We start from the raw sequence: 16,054 nt of genomic DNA, 5'->3' as shown, positions 1-16,054 counted from the left end.
CCCTTTTGGCACCACAACTTTGTGCACTTACCCTTATGTACCACTTTTCAGAGGAGATAAAAAAATTGACATAAATAAAAAAAATTTTAGATTAAAAAATATGGTTACAAAGTAGGAACAAAGTACTCAAAATCACTAGTTTATGTCATCTTGAAATTATTTATAGTTTTGGAGATATAATCATTTGAACGCGACGTTTGTTGCAAAAATATTGATTTCAGTGTCAAAATTGGTCAAAAAGTGGAACCCATTATTGTGGGATCACCCCTATAGTTTATTATTATTGTTCATACAATGGTTTATTATTATTAATTATTATTATTGTGTTGATGATATTTAGATATTGGTTTTAGGATTTCAATTCAAAGGTAATGATGATGTTGATCCTGTTATTTATTTTTAATATTTATATGTTGATGTTATTTTACTTAGTCATAAGAAACTTAGTCATGGTTTCTTAGAATGGCAATGCTGATGCTAATCTTGTTATTTAATTCTAATATTAGATATTTTTTGCTATATGGAGGCTTCAAATGTAGAGAAACTTACATGATATTTAGATATTGGTTTTAGGATTTCAATTCAAAGGTAATGTTGATGCTGCTCCTATTATTTATTTTTAATATTTATATGTTGATGTTGTTTAAAGACAAAATTTAGGCTTTGGGATGGACTTAGAATAGCCTCTACAAGTCTACAAAGAAATTTCATTATCCTCAAAAGCAATGAATAAACTTAAAAGGATTTGACAATACTAAACCCTATGGGGGAAAAAAATTAGACTTAGCCTGAGACACTAGATTTACTACCTCTTACATGCTTCTAAATTAGCCATAAACTTCATATTTTCCTCTCTAAATACTTTGGCTGAGTATTTTGGCTTTAGTTTGTACACTTGAGTTTGAGACCCTCCAATAGCCTTGAAATGACACCAAAAGGTCTACAATGAGTATTGATTAGCCTTGAGAATCATTTAAAACTCAAAAAAATTCTTAAAAAATCAAATTTATGGGGGAGTTCTTCGACTTGATCTAAAAACTCACATATTCAACCCATTTTACACTTGCATTTAGTAAAAAAGGATGGGTATTTACCTTGTCATTAATCCACAATCAAATTTGGAGTACTTTGGGGATTTGCAGATTTTACATGAATTTCCCAAAAAATCACTCATTTTTTAGAATTAAATTTGAATACACTTATCAACCCCTTGACTCCTTTGAATCTCAAAATTTCACCTCCGAATTCCACCTACAATGAAACCTGGGTGAGTTTTCTTCCTTGCTTGCTTGGGATTTTCCAATACTTTTGCAAAGAATCACACCATACAGGGTAATGTTCAGATTTTGGTCTAAAGATACCTTATTTGTAGCCCTTCCTTGGCTTTGTATCAGTCACAAAACTCAGAATTTTCCCCCTTCAATGTTCCACAATCAAACATAGACAAATTTAATGTTTGTAAAAACTTTTGAAATAGGTTGCCAAAATCAATGTCCTTCACTTTTCCTTTCTTCAACTTTGATTACTTAGCCAGTTCCTTGTTTTCCTAATGGTTGTATCTTCTCTTTTATAGTGGATTTTAATTGGTGAATTGCATCTCTCTTTTGTGGATGAATTTGTGTCACATTGATTGAGTAACCACCTAAGAAAATCACAAGTATTTATTTATCTATTTTGCAAGGTTGTGTTTTTTTAGTTTAGTCGTAGCTTTCAATGTCATCATAGAGCTTTTCTATCCTGTACTCTCACTTTCATTGAGAAAGTAGTTGGCCAAATCTTGTATTTATTTTCATTTTAAATTTTAATTGGAGAGATTATTTTCTTATTAGATCACCTTTAGAATTCTAGTAAATTTTCCATTTCAGTCAAGTTTGATGAGGAAGAATGATTTATGCAACTTAGTTTCAAGGTTAAAATTAATATAATTAATCAATGGACATAAGCTTCTATAATAAATGTTTCTTAAATAATATATCTTGCTAATTGAATGTTTCACTTTATTTGTATTTGTTCATAATTTATATAGGATTGATGGATTTAAATTTGCCAATGTGTGAGTGTGGCGTTGGCCATGTAGTACTAAAGACCTCACACACAACAAATAATCCTGAACATAAATTCTTTTATTGCCCAAATGGAAAAATGGTTATCACTAATTTTTGTTGTATGTTTACTTTTTTTTGTATCAACTAGTTGTTGTGGAGACTACTAATTTAGATTTCGTATTGCAGGGGGATGGTGGTTGTAATTTCTTTCAGTGGGTTGATGATGTCGCACCCACATGTACTGTAGCTAAATCTGTAGCACCTGAAAGTACTGATTGCAAGTTGTGCAAGGTTAGAGACAGTGAAAACATGTTTCTTCAAGGCATGTTGGGAATTATAATTGTTTCAATATTACTAGTCTTTTGGGACCATATGCATTAAAAGTCAAATCAACTAGTGAACATTGTAAAAGGGTTTTAGGGACCCTTCAAAACCCATTTTCCTTAGTAAAAAAATATTGAACATTACAAGGCATGTTTTATGGTTTTGAATAGAAATGGTGGACATATTTAATAATGATTTGACTATTTTTTGTTTGAAACTTATTTTTGATCATATTGTGGTGATGAATTCTATTAAAATGATGAATAAATGATACTAGTTTCATTACCATTTCAATTGATTGTCTCTAATTTTTTTTAAAAAAATCCTAATTTAAAAATTGAAAAAATAATCTTTAAAAAAATAAAAATAATACTAGTTTAATTACTATTTCAATTGATTGTCATTTTTTTAAAAAAAAATCATAATTAAAAAATTAAAAAAATAATCTTTATAAAAAAAAGTAATACTAGTTTCATTACTATTTCAATTGATTGTAAATTTTTTTAAAAAATCATAACTTAAAAATTGAAAAAATAATCTTTAAAAAAAAAAACCAATACTAGTTTCATTACTATTTCAATTGATTGTCTCTTATTCTAAAAGAAATTCATAATTTTAAAATTGAAAAAATAATATTTAAAAAGATAAAAGTAATACTAGTTTCATTATTAGGCATGAGTCTACAACACAATGGTAAAATTGTGAGCCTCTTATTTGGGAGGTCTCTTGGGTTCGAGTCTATTCGAGCTTAATAAATACTAAGAATAATTAATCACAACACATAATAATAAATCTTGGCTTTGGCCTCTTATTGATCGAAAAAAAAAAAAAAAAATACTAGTTTCATTACTATTTCAATTGATTGTAATTTTTTTTAAAAATCATAATTTAAAAATTAGAAAAATAATCTTTTAAAAAATAGAAGCAATACTAGTTTCATTACTATTTCAATTGATTGTCTCTTTTTTTAAAAAAAAATATCATATTTTAAAAATTGAAAAAATAATCTTAAAAAGGAAAGAAAGTAATACTAGTTTCATTACTATTTCAATTGATTGTAATTTTTAAAAAAAAAATCATAATTTAAAAATTGAAAAAATAATCTTTTAAAAAATAAAAGCAATACTAGTTTCATTACTATTTCAATTGATTGTTTCTTTTTTTTTTTTTTAAATCGTAATTTAAAAATTGAAAAAAATAATCCTTAAAAAAATTAAAGTAATCCAAATCAATCAATTGTATAATTAAAAAATAATAAATAACAATAAAAACTAATGTTATTCCAATTATACTTTTGCACAACCAAGCAGAGATTATACATATTCCCTATCAAATTTTGGGTGAACCAAATAGAGAAGAGGAATACATATTCCAATTTTGTATTCCTAGAATAACAAACCCAGAATAAGCATTCCTATTCCTACATTCCTATTACGCTTGCCAAACAGACCCTAGAGTTTAGTCGTGGCCTCTTCTACACCAAGCATTTTACATTTCTAAGATTTTTTTTTTCTAAGGGACTTTTTTATTTGATCAATACTTTTTAACAAGACACAAGGAAGAAAAATTGGAAGAAGAATTCCAATATTCTATTCAAAGGTATAAATGTCAAATATAGGAAAACAAGTGTTGTTTCTATGAAGAAACACACAAAAGATAATGTAATGTACATGGGGGTTGGTATATTTATCTTAATCTTACACAACATCACTGAGCTATTAGATTGTGGTGACTGATCAGGAAAGTACTGTACATACTTCATAAATAGTTATAACCTTAAAGCGGTTTAATACTTGTGTAAAAGGGCTTAAGGTTGGGTATTTTTCATAATTTTATGATACGAAATTGGTTCTTGCGGCGGTATTGAGCTGTAAGGGATTACAGATTGTAATCAGGTTGTAATCACTAGATTGTAATAAGATCGGACTTGTTGTTTGGTGGACGTAGCCCAGGGATTGGGTGAACCACGTTAAATCTTGGTGCCTTGTGTTCATTTCTGTGTGTTCTATTATTTTCTGTTATTGGTTATATTTGCATGTAGTTTTTATTTCTGTCTATGGTTTATCCTAACATGAACTAGTGCATGCATTAACTATACAGATTTTGGAGGTTGAAAACTTTTTGATTGCAGATTAGATTCCCAAAGATAAAAGTTGACATTTGAATATGAGGTTCATTTATATTGAAATTTATTATTATATATCTCTATTTATCATTTTCAATTTGTTTGTAGTTTGAAGAAGGATGACATCTCAGTCTTATATTCCCTCTTCTTCCTCTGTTTCATCTATTTTCAGTGTCTTCCTTATATTGTCCCTTCTATCTATACTTCTGTTTGCTCTGTCTTCTCCAAATGGGTGTGGAGGAACAATGTGTTTAGATATTCATCCAGTCTTTACAATCATGGACGCCATGATCTTCTGGCATAGGTGAGCTCATAGTCAGGCCAATTCTTCTCACCTGCAATATCTCATATGGTGGCGAGAACCAATGGTTTGGTTGCTGAATCGTTTGCTACTCTATTCCTTGTCACACAGGCTACTCATCTGGAATTTTCTTTGTTATCTATGAAACTAATTATAGTGATCCAAATGAACTACAAATGGTGTGGACGGTAAATAGAGAGCATCTGGTGAAAGAAAATGCATCCCTTGCACTTACCTCTTCTGGAAGACTTGAATTGAAGGACGTGGATGGTAGTCTAATCTAGTCTACAGATATATTCTCCCAAGGTTTCAAGGGAATAAAGATGGAAGAAACAGGGAACCTACTTCTCTTGAATAGCTCCAATGAATCCATGTGGAATTTCTTCGACCATCCCACTGACATAATCTTGCGCGGCCAAAAGCTAAAGGTGGGATAGATGATTATTGCAAACATTTCCCCAACTAACATCAGCCAAGAGACTGTATATGCAACTTTTCTTGTAAATGGTTTGTCCCTGTATACAACCCCTACACCTCCTCAAATGTATTTTAGGTATCCCAGCCTTCTAACTCCTCCAAACCTAGCATATCTGCAGGTCGACAATGAATTGATCACTGACTACCTGGGAGGAAATCAAGAAAGAAAACCAATGTGAGAATTATTTTCTTAACAATAGAGCATGTCCAATAAAAATTTTAGAAATAGAAATGATACGTCAAAATTTAAATGTGCAAAAGAAGATGGGAATTCCATGTCTAATAAAAAAGATCCCCAAGAAATGGTTGGTAGGGAAGAAGAAGATAGCATAAATGTGTCAAGAGAACATTTCAATCAGCTTGATATTAGTGAGATTGAAGAAGAGACAAGCATGCAACCTCAATTTAAAAAGAGAAAGGAGATACATGTCAAGATGAGTCTAAAATATCTTTTATTCCTACTTGGTAGTTCGATGCTTTAGATGATGATGAGTCTCAAATATCTTTTATTCCTACTTGTAGCTTATGCTTTAGATGACGACTTCCTATGTGGAGAGGATCTTCTTATTCACCCATCATTGATCATTGAAGATGAAAAGTGTGTTGATGAAATTCAAGGTATGGACTCATCCATGTCTTTTTCTAGTGTATCACTGACTAATCACGACCTTCTGAAAGATGAGGAGAACATTACTTTCGAAGTTGTTCACCATAATGAGATACTAGAAAATTTTCTATTGCAAAGGTTGAAAATTATAGACCCTAGCATTGAAAATCAATCTTTAGATGTAATGATGCTAATATTAAGAACGAGGCAATTATTACATGTGGAAATAGTATCATACAATGAATCAATTGTATACCGGTAAGGAGACTATTGAAGGTCATCTCAAAGACTCTAATTAGGAAAATTTGGGTATTAATAAATTAAAGGATATTCATGACAATGATCAAAGATATGTAAGAACCCCTCTAGATCAATTCCATCATGCTTTTAAAAGAGTGTTACTCTTCATACTAGTAAGCCTTCTGAAGTTCTTGGTCATGATTATGATTCATCATTTACAAATACACAAACATCTAAAGAAGACTTCATTTCTCACGGTGCTACACAAACTAGAAAAGATCATGTTATCTCAGATCATTCAAATGAAGCAAATAAATATCTAGAGATCTTATCATAATTTGCAAAGGGATCGAGGGTTCATGAAGTATGTTCTAATCTAGAGATTAAGAGATATGAAGATGAAGTAAAAGAGAAACCTACCTCGCCCATCTCACATTCAAAATGTAAAGATGAAAGTGTTGAGAGTGTTTCTCTTTTAAGGGTATCTCCTTTACATGAAATGAATCTTTAAGAAATACTTTTCACTGTGTGGACTTCTTCAATTATTCTATACACAATAGGCAGATCTTGTCACGGGTTCATATGATCATGCATGTAAGCTAATACAAGTTATATATAAGGAGGATGCACTTTAATATCCAAAAAGCTTCTTAGAAGGTTCAACCAAAGCTACAGTAATAGTAAAAGAGGTTTTCCATGTACCAAAATAGAGTCAAGTCTTCATGATGGCTGATCACAAGAATTTCAAGTAAAGGGTTTTTCATATGGAACAAAAGATCAAAACTGTATTTAGAAGCTTGATAAATTAGCTTGATAATCAACTCATTTAGAATGAAGTAATCAATGGCATGTGAAAAGATGCAAAGTTGATTCTAAAGTAGGAGATTTTTCAGGAGTCATGGTTATTAGTCCATGTGATTCCTCACCTGAAGAAGTACAACATGCAGGAATCTCAAAATTGGAATTCGAGGAGAAGGCCTACATTTGAGTTTAGGAGTACTTGGGAGTTGCCACTTGTTAGCTCACCATGGTATTCATTTTCTTCAACCAATCAATGGATTTTCATAGCCCATCTAGAACTATTAGAGGTAGGGATCGCCTACCATGTACATATGCTATTTAGAAGTTTTTGTTGTGTGTTCCTTTTCTGGCTTGTTTCTTGTTTCTCCTATCAATGCCTATGTTGTCCTCTTTTTTACTCTATGGCTCTACGATAATGCACTAGTTTTCAATATTTTGGGTGCATCCTATGTCCTTGTCCCTAGTTAGAGCTAGTTGTTGCCTTGCCCAAATTTGAATTTCTTTTAGTCAAAATAGGAAAAGAAACACATAGCTTTGAGCTATAGAATGGTCAATCTTTTAGTAGATTTTGGGTTATGTTATAATTACAAAGTCTTCATCTCATTCCCAGCTTTGTCCTACATTTCAAATTTCCGAAAATCAAATTGTGAATCAAAAGTTTTGGTTGTTTGAAATGGAAGAGTTCATTTTCAAATATTTTAAATTTTAATTTTAAATTTTAAAATTCAAAATTTCTAACTTTCTAACAAATGAATATATTAGAAATTGGAAAGTTAAAAATATATGTGAAAATTAAAAGAATTCTAAGAATTAGTAACTATGGTGAAAATTAAAATGTTAGAAGTCAAAATGAGAAACTGTAGTCAAAACAACTGAAAAAATCAAAATTCTAACTATTAGATAAAAGTTAAACTAATTATAACTTTCCAAAAAGTTCGAAATTTAGAATCCTAACTTTTTAAAAGATTGCTCAGATTAGATAAGTACCGTGTGAAAACTATCAAGAAAACACAATGGACAGCTACACGAATTGAAGAACGCAAAAGAATTCGAAGGAATTCAAGCAAACGATACCCAAATGCCTTGCAAAATTTCTCACAGGAACATGAATCTCATGGAACGCAAAGCCGCATCATATACACTTGAGGGATTTGTGGAATTTTTTTATAATCCTAAATGCAGATGGAAGACATTACAAGAATGTAATTGTTAAAACAGGGAGCCCGTGATTGATAAATCGTAGAGAAGTCGGTACTGGAGAGAGTTTATGGGTCATCTGGGCAGTCGTATTATATTTAATGGAAGCCCACCACCTTTGCGCCATCCTCCAGGTCCGACCCTGCAATACGCCATGCCTCAATCACACTGCCTCATTAATTAATGATCTTGGGAGTCGTCTTGTCAATTGTATGAGACCTGGTTGTCCAAATGTGATGTATTGTATCAGAAAGGGGAGAGAGAAAAAGCCTTGGAATCACTAAGAGACATCTTTGACTCAAAACACTGCCATCCCATGAAGGTGTCACTACATAGATACATTGTGCATGTGCCATGCATACGAATTGTATGAAAGGATGCATCATGAAAATGTATCTTATTGGGCAAGTGAGAATTTTTTTTGGAAGTTCTCAAATGCAAGCGTAAAGCACATTCAGTGCAATCTTCCACCTTTCACTATCAACGGGCTGAAGGGGGAGCATTAAATTTATCACGTTAATTAGAAAATGTCACTATAGTTTTTCGTAAATGTCACTTCATATTAACTATTCCTGATTATGTCTAAAGCTAACATGCATATCTTACCAATAGAGACACGGTTCTTTTTTTTTGGCAAACTATTCTGATATATCATACGGTTTAGTTTGTTGTTTAGCGAATTCCCATAGATAACAGTAGTGCAGCAATATATTATATTGAAGGTTGTGTTTTATAAATCCAGCACAGCACCTGTAAGGGGACATTGAGCCGATGCATATACTGCAATATGAAAACAACAAATTACTACTAAAGTGCAAAGGAATTAGACTAATTTAGGCTGGGGTCTTATGGGCATCTGCTTTCTTAAAAGTAGACCAGATGCCGAAGAAATTTTTTAGGCATTTATTAAAAGGGAAGCAGTCCTATGGATTTATATATGAATCTGCTTTAAAATTTAGCTACTAGATTCAAGGAAGATGATTGTGTCATGAATTTTGAAAATAAATAAAAATATTTCTTCTGAGATTTTTCCATTTTGGTGGGAAAATGTTGTTGACAAATGGCAGAAATAATTTTGAAAATAAATAAAAATATTAATTCTGAGATTTTTTCATTTTGGTGGGAAAATGTTGTTGACAAATGGCAGAAATCTTCCCTAAGCTGGTGGGGCTAAATCCAGCCCCACCCTATTTTTACCCGCTCAAATTGAGAGGGTTAAAAATGTGGGGCTCCTATTTTGTAGGAAAAGATTCCAATTAAAATTTTAGTCCCCTCTGAAAAATTACAATGAAACTACCCGCTCTACAAAAATAGAGCCCAAGCCCTCCGATAGACTCTGCCTTAAAAACTGAAAAGGAAATCGAGAAAACAGGAAGGTAGAATTGATTGCTACAATCAAGGGCCAAGTTGATCTACAAGATAATTGTTTCAATATCTAGCTAGATAATTGTTGGCAGCAGAGGTGCATAATCTCATGTTAGTAAGTCAAATATCCATAATCTCATGTTAGTAAGTAAAATCTCCATATATGGATTTGATTTCGACGAATAAATTGTCGGTAGAGACGTGTTCTGCAAGACACTGGCCTAAAATGTTCGTTTCACTCATCATCATCTAGTGCGCCGGCATTCATTGACTCTCTTTATTTATTCGTTTCATATTTGATCCCAAACGTTTAGGCTTTCCCTTTAATTATTGACAAGCATTAACACTACTCGGCCTGTACCACTGCCCTGTGCCTTTTTCCTTTGAAAGATGAGAAAAAACGGCTTTCCTATTTACCCTGTTGCGTCCATTCTCTGTATCTTCCTCATATCATCTCCTGCAGTTCTACAGTCATTTGCTCTGCCTCCTGCAACAACCAGATATGGAGGCATTACATGGACAAACAATATCCAGTCTTTAGAGTCCGCTGGCTTAGGCGCTGCGCTCACAGTCCGGCCAATTCTTCTCACCAACAATATCTCCTATGGTGGTGAGAACCTGCGGTTTGGATGTGGGTTTTTCTGCTACTCTATTCCATGTCACTCGGGATACTCTTTTGCAGTTTTCTTTGTGATCTACCAGACTGATTATACAGATCCAGATGACATGCAGATGGTATGGACTGCAAACAGAGATCGTTTGGTAAAAGACGATGCAACAATTGGAGTCACCACCACAGGAAATCTAGTATTGAAGGATGCAGATGGCAGTTTGGTCTGGTCTTCAAATACATCCTCCAAATCTTTTCAGGAAATGAGGATAGAAGAAACGGGGAATTTAGTCCTCTTGAACAACTCCAATGGAAGAATGTGGCAGTCTTTTGAGCATCCTATTGATACGCTCCTGGTAGGTCAGAAATGGAAGGTCGGACAGAAGCTTATTGCAAATATTTCTCCCACCAATACAAGCCGGGGTTTTTACTATGCATACTTGAGTGTAGACGGCTTTGCTATGTATATGGCCCCTGCACCAGCTCAGATGTATTTCAGGTATCCGCAGGAACCCACTACAATTAAATTAGCTTATCTACAGTCAGATAATGAGTCGCTGTACTATTATCCTGTGGGATATCCATCGTGTCCAATTCAAGTGAATCTCTCTATACCTAAAAATTGTCTCTATTTTAAGATTGATTCAGATGGGCCTTTGCAGTTCTATTCTTTCCAACCAAACACTGGAAAGTCTGTAACTGACTATTTGTCAGGCTTTACTATTGGATTGACTACATGCGAGTATCCAAGAGCTTGTGGTGAGTATGGCCTCTGCAGAGATGGTCAGTGCAGCTGTCCAACAGAGGCCAATGCTTTTGCTCAGATTAATGCTTCCAGACCCAGTTTGGGCTGTGTTCCTCTAAATCCTCTCGTCTGTCCAGAGATAACAAGTCAACAAGATTATGAGTTTTTTGAGATGGATCATGTTTCGTATTTTACTTATTCTTATGAAAACGCGTCTACCACAGATTTGGTTTCAAGAGATGAATGCAAAACTTTCTGTCTCAGAAATTGCACCTGCAAAGCTGCGTTTTTCAGGTATGATGTCAACTTTTCCAGTGGGTATTGCTTTCTGGAGTCCACCGTATATTCTCTTCAAATGAATGCCCCGGTGATTCCTTTTACAATTCCACTGCTTATATCAAATTTCAGAGGGCTTCCAAGCGCGCTAATCGCTCAGCTATAGTTATCAGTATTGCTATTTGTAGTGGATTGGTTGTGCCGTTTTTCATATTTGGGATATGGATGGCGAAATCTGGAAAATGCAATAGAGAGGAGAGAAGTGGAGAGCATGAGGATGAGGACGCTTTTGAGAAGTGGCAGGCTGGATTAACTTTTCGTTTCACATTCAAGGAATTGGAAATTGCTACAAACAATTTAGCACGAAGCTTGGCAGTGGGGGATTTGGGTCTGTTTACGAAGGGGTTCTTTCTGATGGCACAAAGATTGCAGTTAAGAGGCTTGACAGAGCAGGGCAAGGAACAAAAGAGTTTAGAGCAGAGGTAGAAATGGTAGGTAGTATTCACCACCTCAATTTGGTAAGATTGAAAGGCTTCTGTGCTGATAAATCCCATCGAATGCTCTTCTACGAGCATTTGCCAAATGGATCGCTTGAGAAATGGATATTTGCCACTGGTACGGATCAGTTTGTGCTTGATTGGAAGACCAGATCCAAAGTAGTTCTTCATATTGCACGGGGATTGGCCTACTTACACGAAGAGTGTGAACAGAGAATAATTCATTTCGACATCAAACCCCAGAACATTCTGCTGGATGAACATTTCAATGCCAAAGTCTCAGATTTTGGGCTTGCAAAATGAAGTGATAACTATGTTGAGAGGAACACCGGGCTACTTTGCGCCCGAATTGTTGAATATGCATGTTACAGAGAAGGCGGATATATATAGCTTTGGTGTTATGTTGGTCGAAATTGTGAGCGGGAAAAGAAGCAGGGAACTTACAGAGTTCCACTTATTCTCAGTATTACAGATGAAAGTCGAAGATGGAAGATTAGTAGACTTGTTAGACCCAAGGCTTCAAGATGCGACGGATGTCGTCAAGGAAGAGGCAACAAAAACGTTAAGAATGGGGATGTTGTGTATACAGGATGATTTTCTGAACAGACCGGCTATGTCAAGTGTAGTAAGGGCATTGGAGGGGACGGTGGAATAGAGCAGCTTCCCATTTTCTTCATCTACTGCTTCGAACCACACAATCCCACTTTTATCCGAATCTCATTCCTCAGAACTATCGTACACCGCAGAGTCTTCTACGTTAGCTGGAAGATAGGTAGATCATTTTTTCCTCTTCGGTACTGGTGCATTTTGTTTAATTCGATATTGGATATTCTGTTCTGTTTAGGAACAGTCAGTGCCCTTTTGAATTATTGTACCGGAGAAAGTGTCATTGTATGACGAAACTAAGAATTAGCATATTCGAAATATAATAGAGTTATGTTGAAAACTGTCATTGTAAAGATGGATTGTCTTTTCTTGTTTGTATTTTGGGGGTTAAAGGCAGACGATTTTTTTACCATTTTCAATTTTTTTCCTGGTTTTTTTTTTGTTTGTTTAATATGATTGGTGGAAAGTTAAAAATAGAGAGGTTCTCTAAATAATCAATAAATTTGACTAAGAGAATGTATCAAAATGATTGCTAAAATTTAATCTTTTTATTATTAACAAGGTAGATTTTGATATATACTTAAAGTTGTAGATAAAATATATAAGGATAAACAAATTACGACATATTAGTAATATTTAAAAAATTTATTCCACAACAATCTTTTTCAAAAATATGAACTTTGTTTCTTCTATTCATATTGTTTTGTTTAAATTCTACATTTAAAATTAATATTATTATCATGTAGATGACAAGTTGACTTGAAAAGAGATTGAACCTATACTATTTATAGGATGAACATGCATTTCCTCTCTAGACGCATCTACTTAGGGTGTTAGATGTTAGTATGTTGGGTAGTGGGATGACATAGATGGTAGGCTATGTTCACTTCCATGCTAATAGATTTTTTTAATGTAAATATGATATATGTACATATGTGGATCATTCAACTTATATATATATATATATATATAGTACTTGTAATGCACATATGAGCTAGTGACTTTAATACTTATAAAGAGTGTATGAGTTTTCATGATGTTGTGATTTGTGTATAGATGTTTGATTGAGCTAATTACTATGTCAACACTTGTTACACAAAGTAATTTAACCTCCATGCAGTTTTCTACGTTCGCATATGAATGGTTGGTATGTGACTAACACTAATTTCAAATGTGTTAAAATTATTCTATTGTAACTAGACTAATTTGTTAGTTTTTTCTTAATGAATAGTCATGGTGTAAACAAAATGTTAGTGATCTCATATTGAATAAAAAGATGAATTATTTGTTGTTGGTGTGTGAACTATATGCCCCTCATCCCCATAATGCATATGTGGGCAAGGGCATTAAAAATGAGCCATTAAGATTTAGATTTGGGTGTAGGGATGACCCAAACATTGTGACATACCACTTTCTATAGTAAGCATTAGAGTTGTGGCATAAAGTCCTCAACATCACAATGAGATTTTAAAAATTTCTAATTTAATAAACTAGATGGACGTTATTTATAGTCTATATTAGAATTATTTGATAATTTAAAAGATAATTTTTTTGATTACACAAATTTGGGGAATCTAGTCCTCTATAACACCTCCACGAAGAAACACATTTTAAGTAAACTAGCAATCACACCTTATTATGCAATAGTTACATTGTAGACGTACGATAGGTCAACTAAGTATTTTTCCCTTTGTTGATCTCTCCATCTCATCCTCTCTAGATCTCCTTATCTCTTTACTAATCTATCTCACCATTGATAAATCTTTCTATCATATCAGGTCTCTATCTCTCCCTCTTTATCTCTCCTTATATATCTTGCTAGATCTTTTTCTATGTTTACATTTTTATCTCTCTTTATCTGCATATCATTTTCCCCCATCTTCTCTCTTTATATCGGTAGCTATCTATATATTACTCTTTCCCCTCCGTATCTAAAAAAATCCCCTTCTCTATACATTCATTTCATTCCATCACCCACTTTCATATACCTTTAAATCTCTACATATTTGTTTTTCTCCCACCACATCTCCCTATATATATGTATATCTATTTTGTTGTCTCTCCATCTCTCTATCCCTAATATATCCCCACATTTAAATGGTCATAAATCTTCCCCCTTCATATAAATCCCCATCTATGTCTCTTTCTCCCTCCCTCCATCCATTTCCCCTATTTTTGTCTCCCAATCTTCATAACTATTTGAATATATGTACTTATCTATGTTTTATGTCTCTATATCTATCTTTTTTTTAACATCTATCCTGCTCTCCCTATATGTCTCTTTATCCTTTTATCTCTTTATTAATCTATCTCAATAGCTATATATTTCTATGTATTCCTCATCCTTCTTATCTTTTGATATTTTGATCTCTGTCTTCTGAACTCTCTTTATTTTTGTTGTGCCTTGTACCACTCTCTCTATCTCTCTATAATTTCCTTCTTTCTCTCTCCCCCTCTATTTTTCCTCTTTATATCTTGAAACATCTCTCTCTCTCTCTCTCTCTCTCTCTCTCTCTCTCTCTCTCTCTCTCTCTCTCTCTCTCTCTCTCTCTCTCTCTCTCTCTCTCTCTCTCTCTCTCTCTCTCTCTCCATTCATCCATATTTCCCTCTCATTATTTAACCATCTATCTATACCAACTTTTATCTTTCTATTCCTTCACCTATTAAACATTATCAAGTAAAAGTTTGATTAACAATTTTGACTTATTTTACAATTTATACTCTATTGGTTAGAATTGAAATAAACCTAATTAATCTTCTATTTAAATTTTATAAAATTTCTAGCTTGATCACCCTATTAGAGAGGAAATACTTTATATAACATTTAGAGTTGATCACCCAACTCAAGAAAAAAAATCAACTAATCTTATTTTTGACAATTCTTTTTAATAATAATTTTTCAAAGAAAATCTTCGTCTAACTAACCAAAAATGTAGTATGCTTTTGATAAGGGTGTCATTTTACCATTTGATTTATGCATATGGGCTACCTCATTCAATCACTGATGAGTTCTATAGATTTTCTATAGTTCAAATAGGAATGTGGATATATTATTTCTAATTTCCTAGATTGAAGAGATGAAATGATCTACTATTTGCTTTGATTAATCCCTTCATTTTCCAATGAAGCATTGACATGATCTAAAAATATTATTTTTGAGGGGATTCCCAAAAAGAATTGGAATACATCACACTTTGTTAATGTAGAGGAGAAATTTGTGTGTGAAGGATTATATATTGTTAGATACACTTGAAGCTCACAATAGAACCCCATGTCATAGGCACCCTAGATAACTTTGCAACTCAAGTAGTACAAAGATTACAATGTACTTATTTGTTATCTTATTAGTATTTTTTTGGTTCTAAGCCATCCAAATCAACATAATAGGCTTTTGAGCCTTAGGAAAAGAGAAGAGAACGGAAATCCTTTCAAATGATGGTCACAAATTTTAATTCGAGGACTACATGCATATTACTAGTGGGCACACTACTATATTTTAGTTGTGTTGTTTATTAACTATGGTTTCATGGGGGATTTTGCAAAGTTGAAAGAGATGGGCATGAATGTTATTGGTTGCATTGAAAACTGTAATTGATCAACAAGGAAGGATTTTGAGATCCATAGGAGTAATTGGGAGGAAATTTGAGAATACGAGTGAGTTATCCCAACTCCAAATAATCCATAAGTAGTATTACCTAAAGAAGTACTATCTAAGAAAGATCAAAATAGCCACCATCTCATGAATGGCCATACACTACCATTTGTTAGAGGCTTTCAATATTGAAGCTCTACTATAATTGAAAGTATGTTGGAAAGTTGCAATCATGAAGGAGAATGT

General features: G+C 33.2%; 1 pseudogene; it reads left to right on the top strand.

Annotated features, from left to right (window-relative positions):
• Positions 1 to 9,595: 9,595 nt before the first annotated feature.
• Positions 9,596 to 12,556, top strand: LOC149547316 (G-type lectin S-receptor-like serine/threonine-protein kinase SD2-5; annotated as a pseudogene).
• The last annotated feature ends 3,498 nt before the right edge of the window (positions 12,557 to 16,054 follow it).

Source organism: Cupressus sempervirens, chromosome 7, assembly GCF_028749045.1.
Source record: "Cupressus sempervirens isolate cs-2001-9-10 chromosome 7, ASM2874904v1, whole genome shotgun sequence".
NCBI classification, from domain to species: domain Eukaryota; kingdom Viridiplantae; phylum Streptophyta; class Pinopsida; order Cupressales; family Cupressaceae; genus Cupressus; species Cupressus sempervirens.
This window is presented reverse-complemented; position numbering and strand designations above follow the sequence as displayed.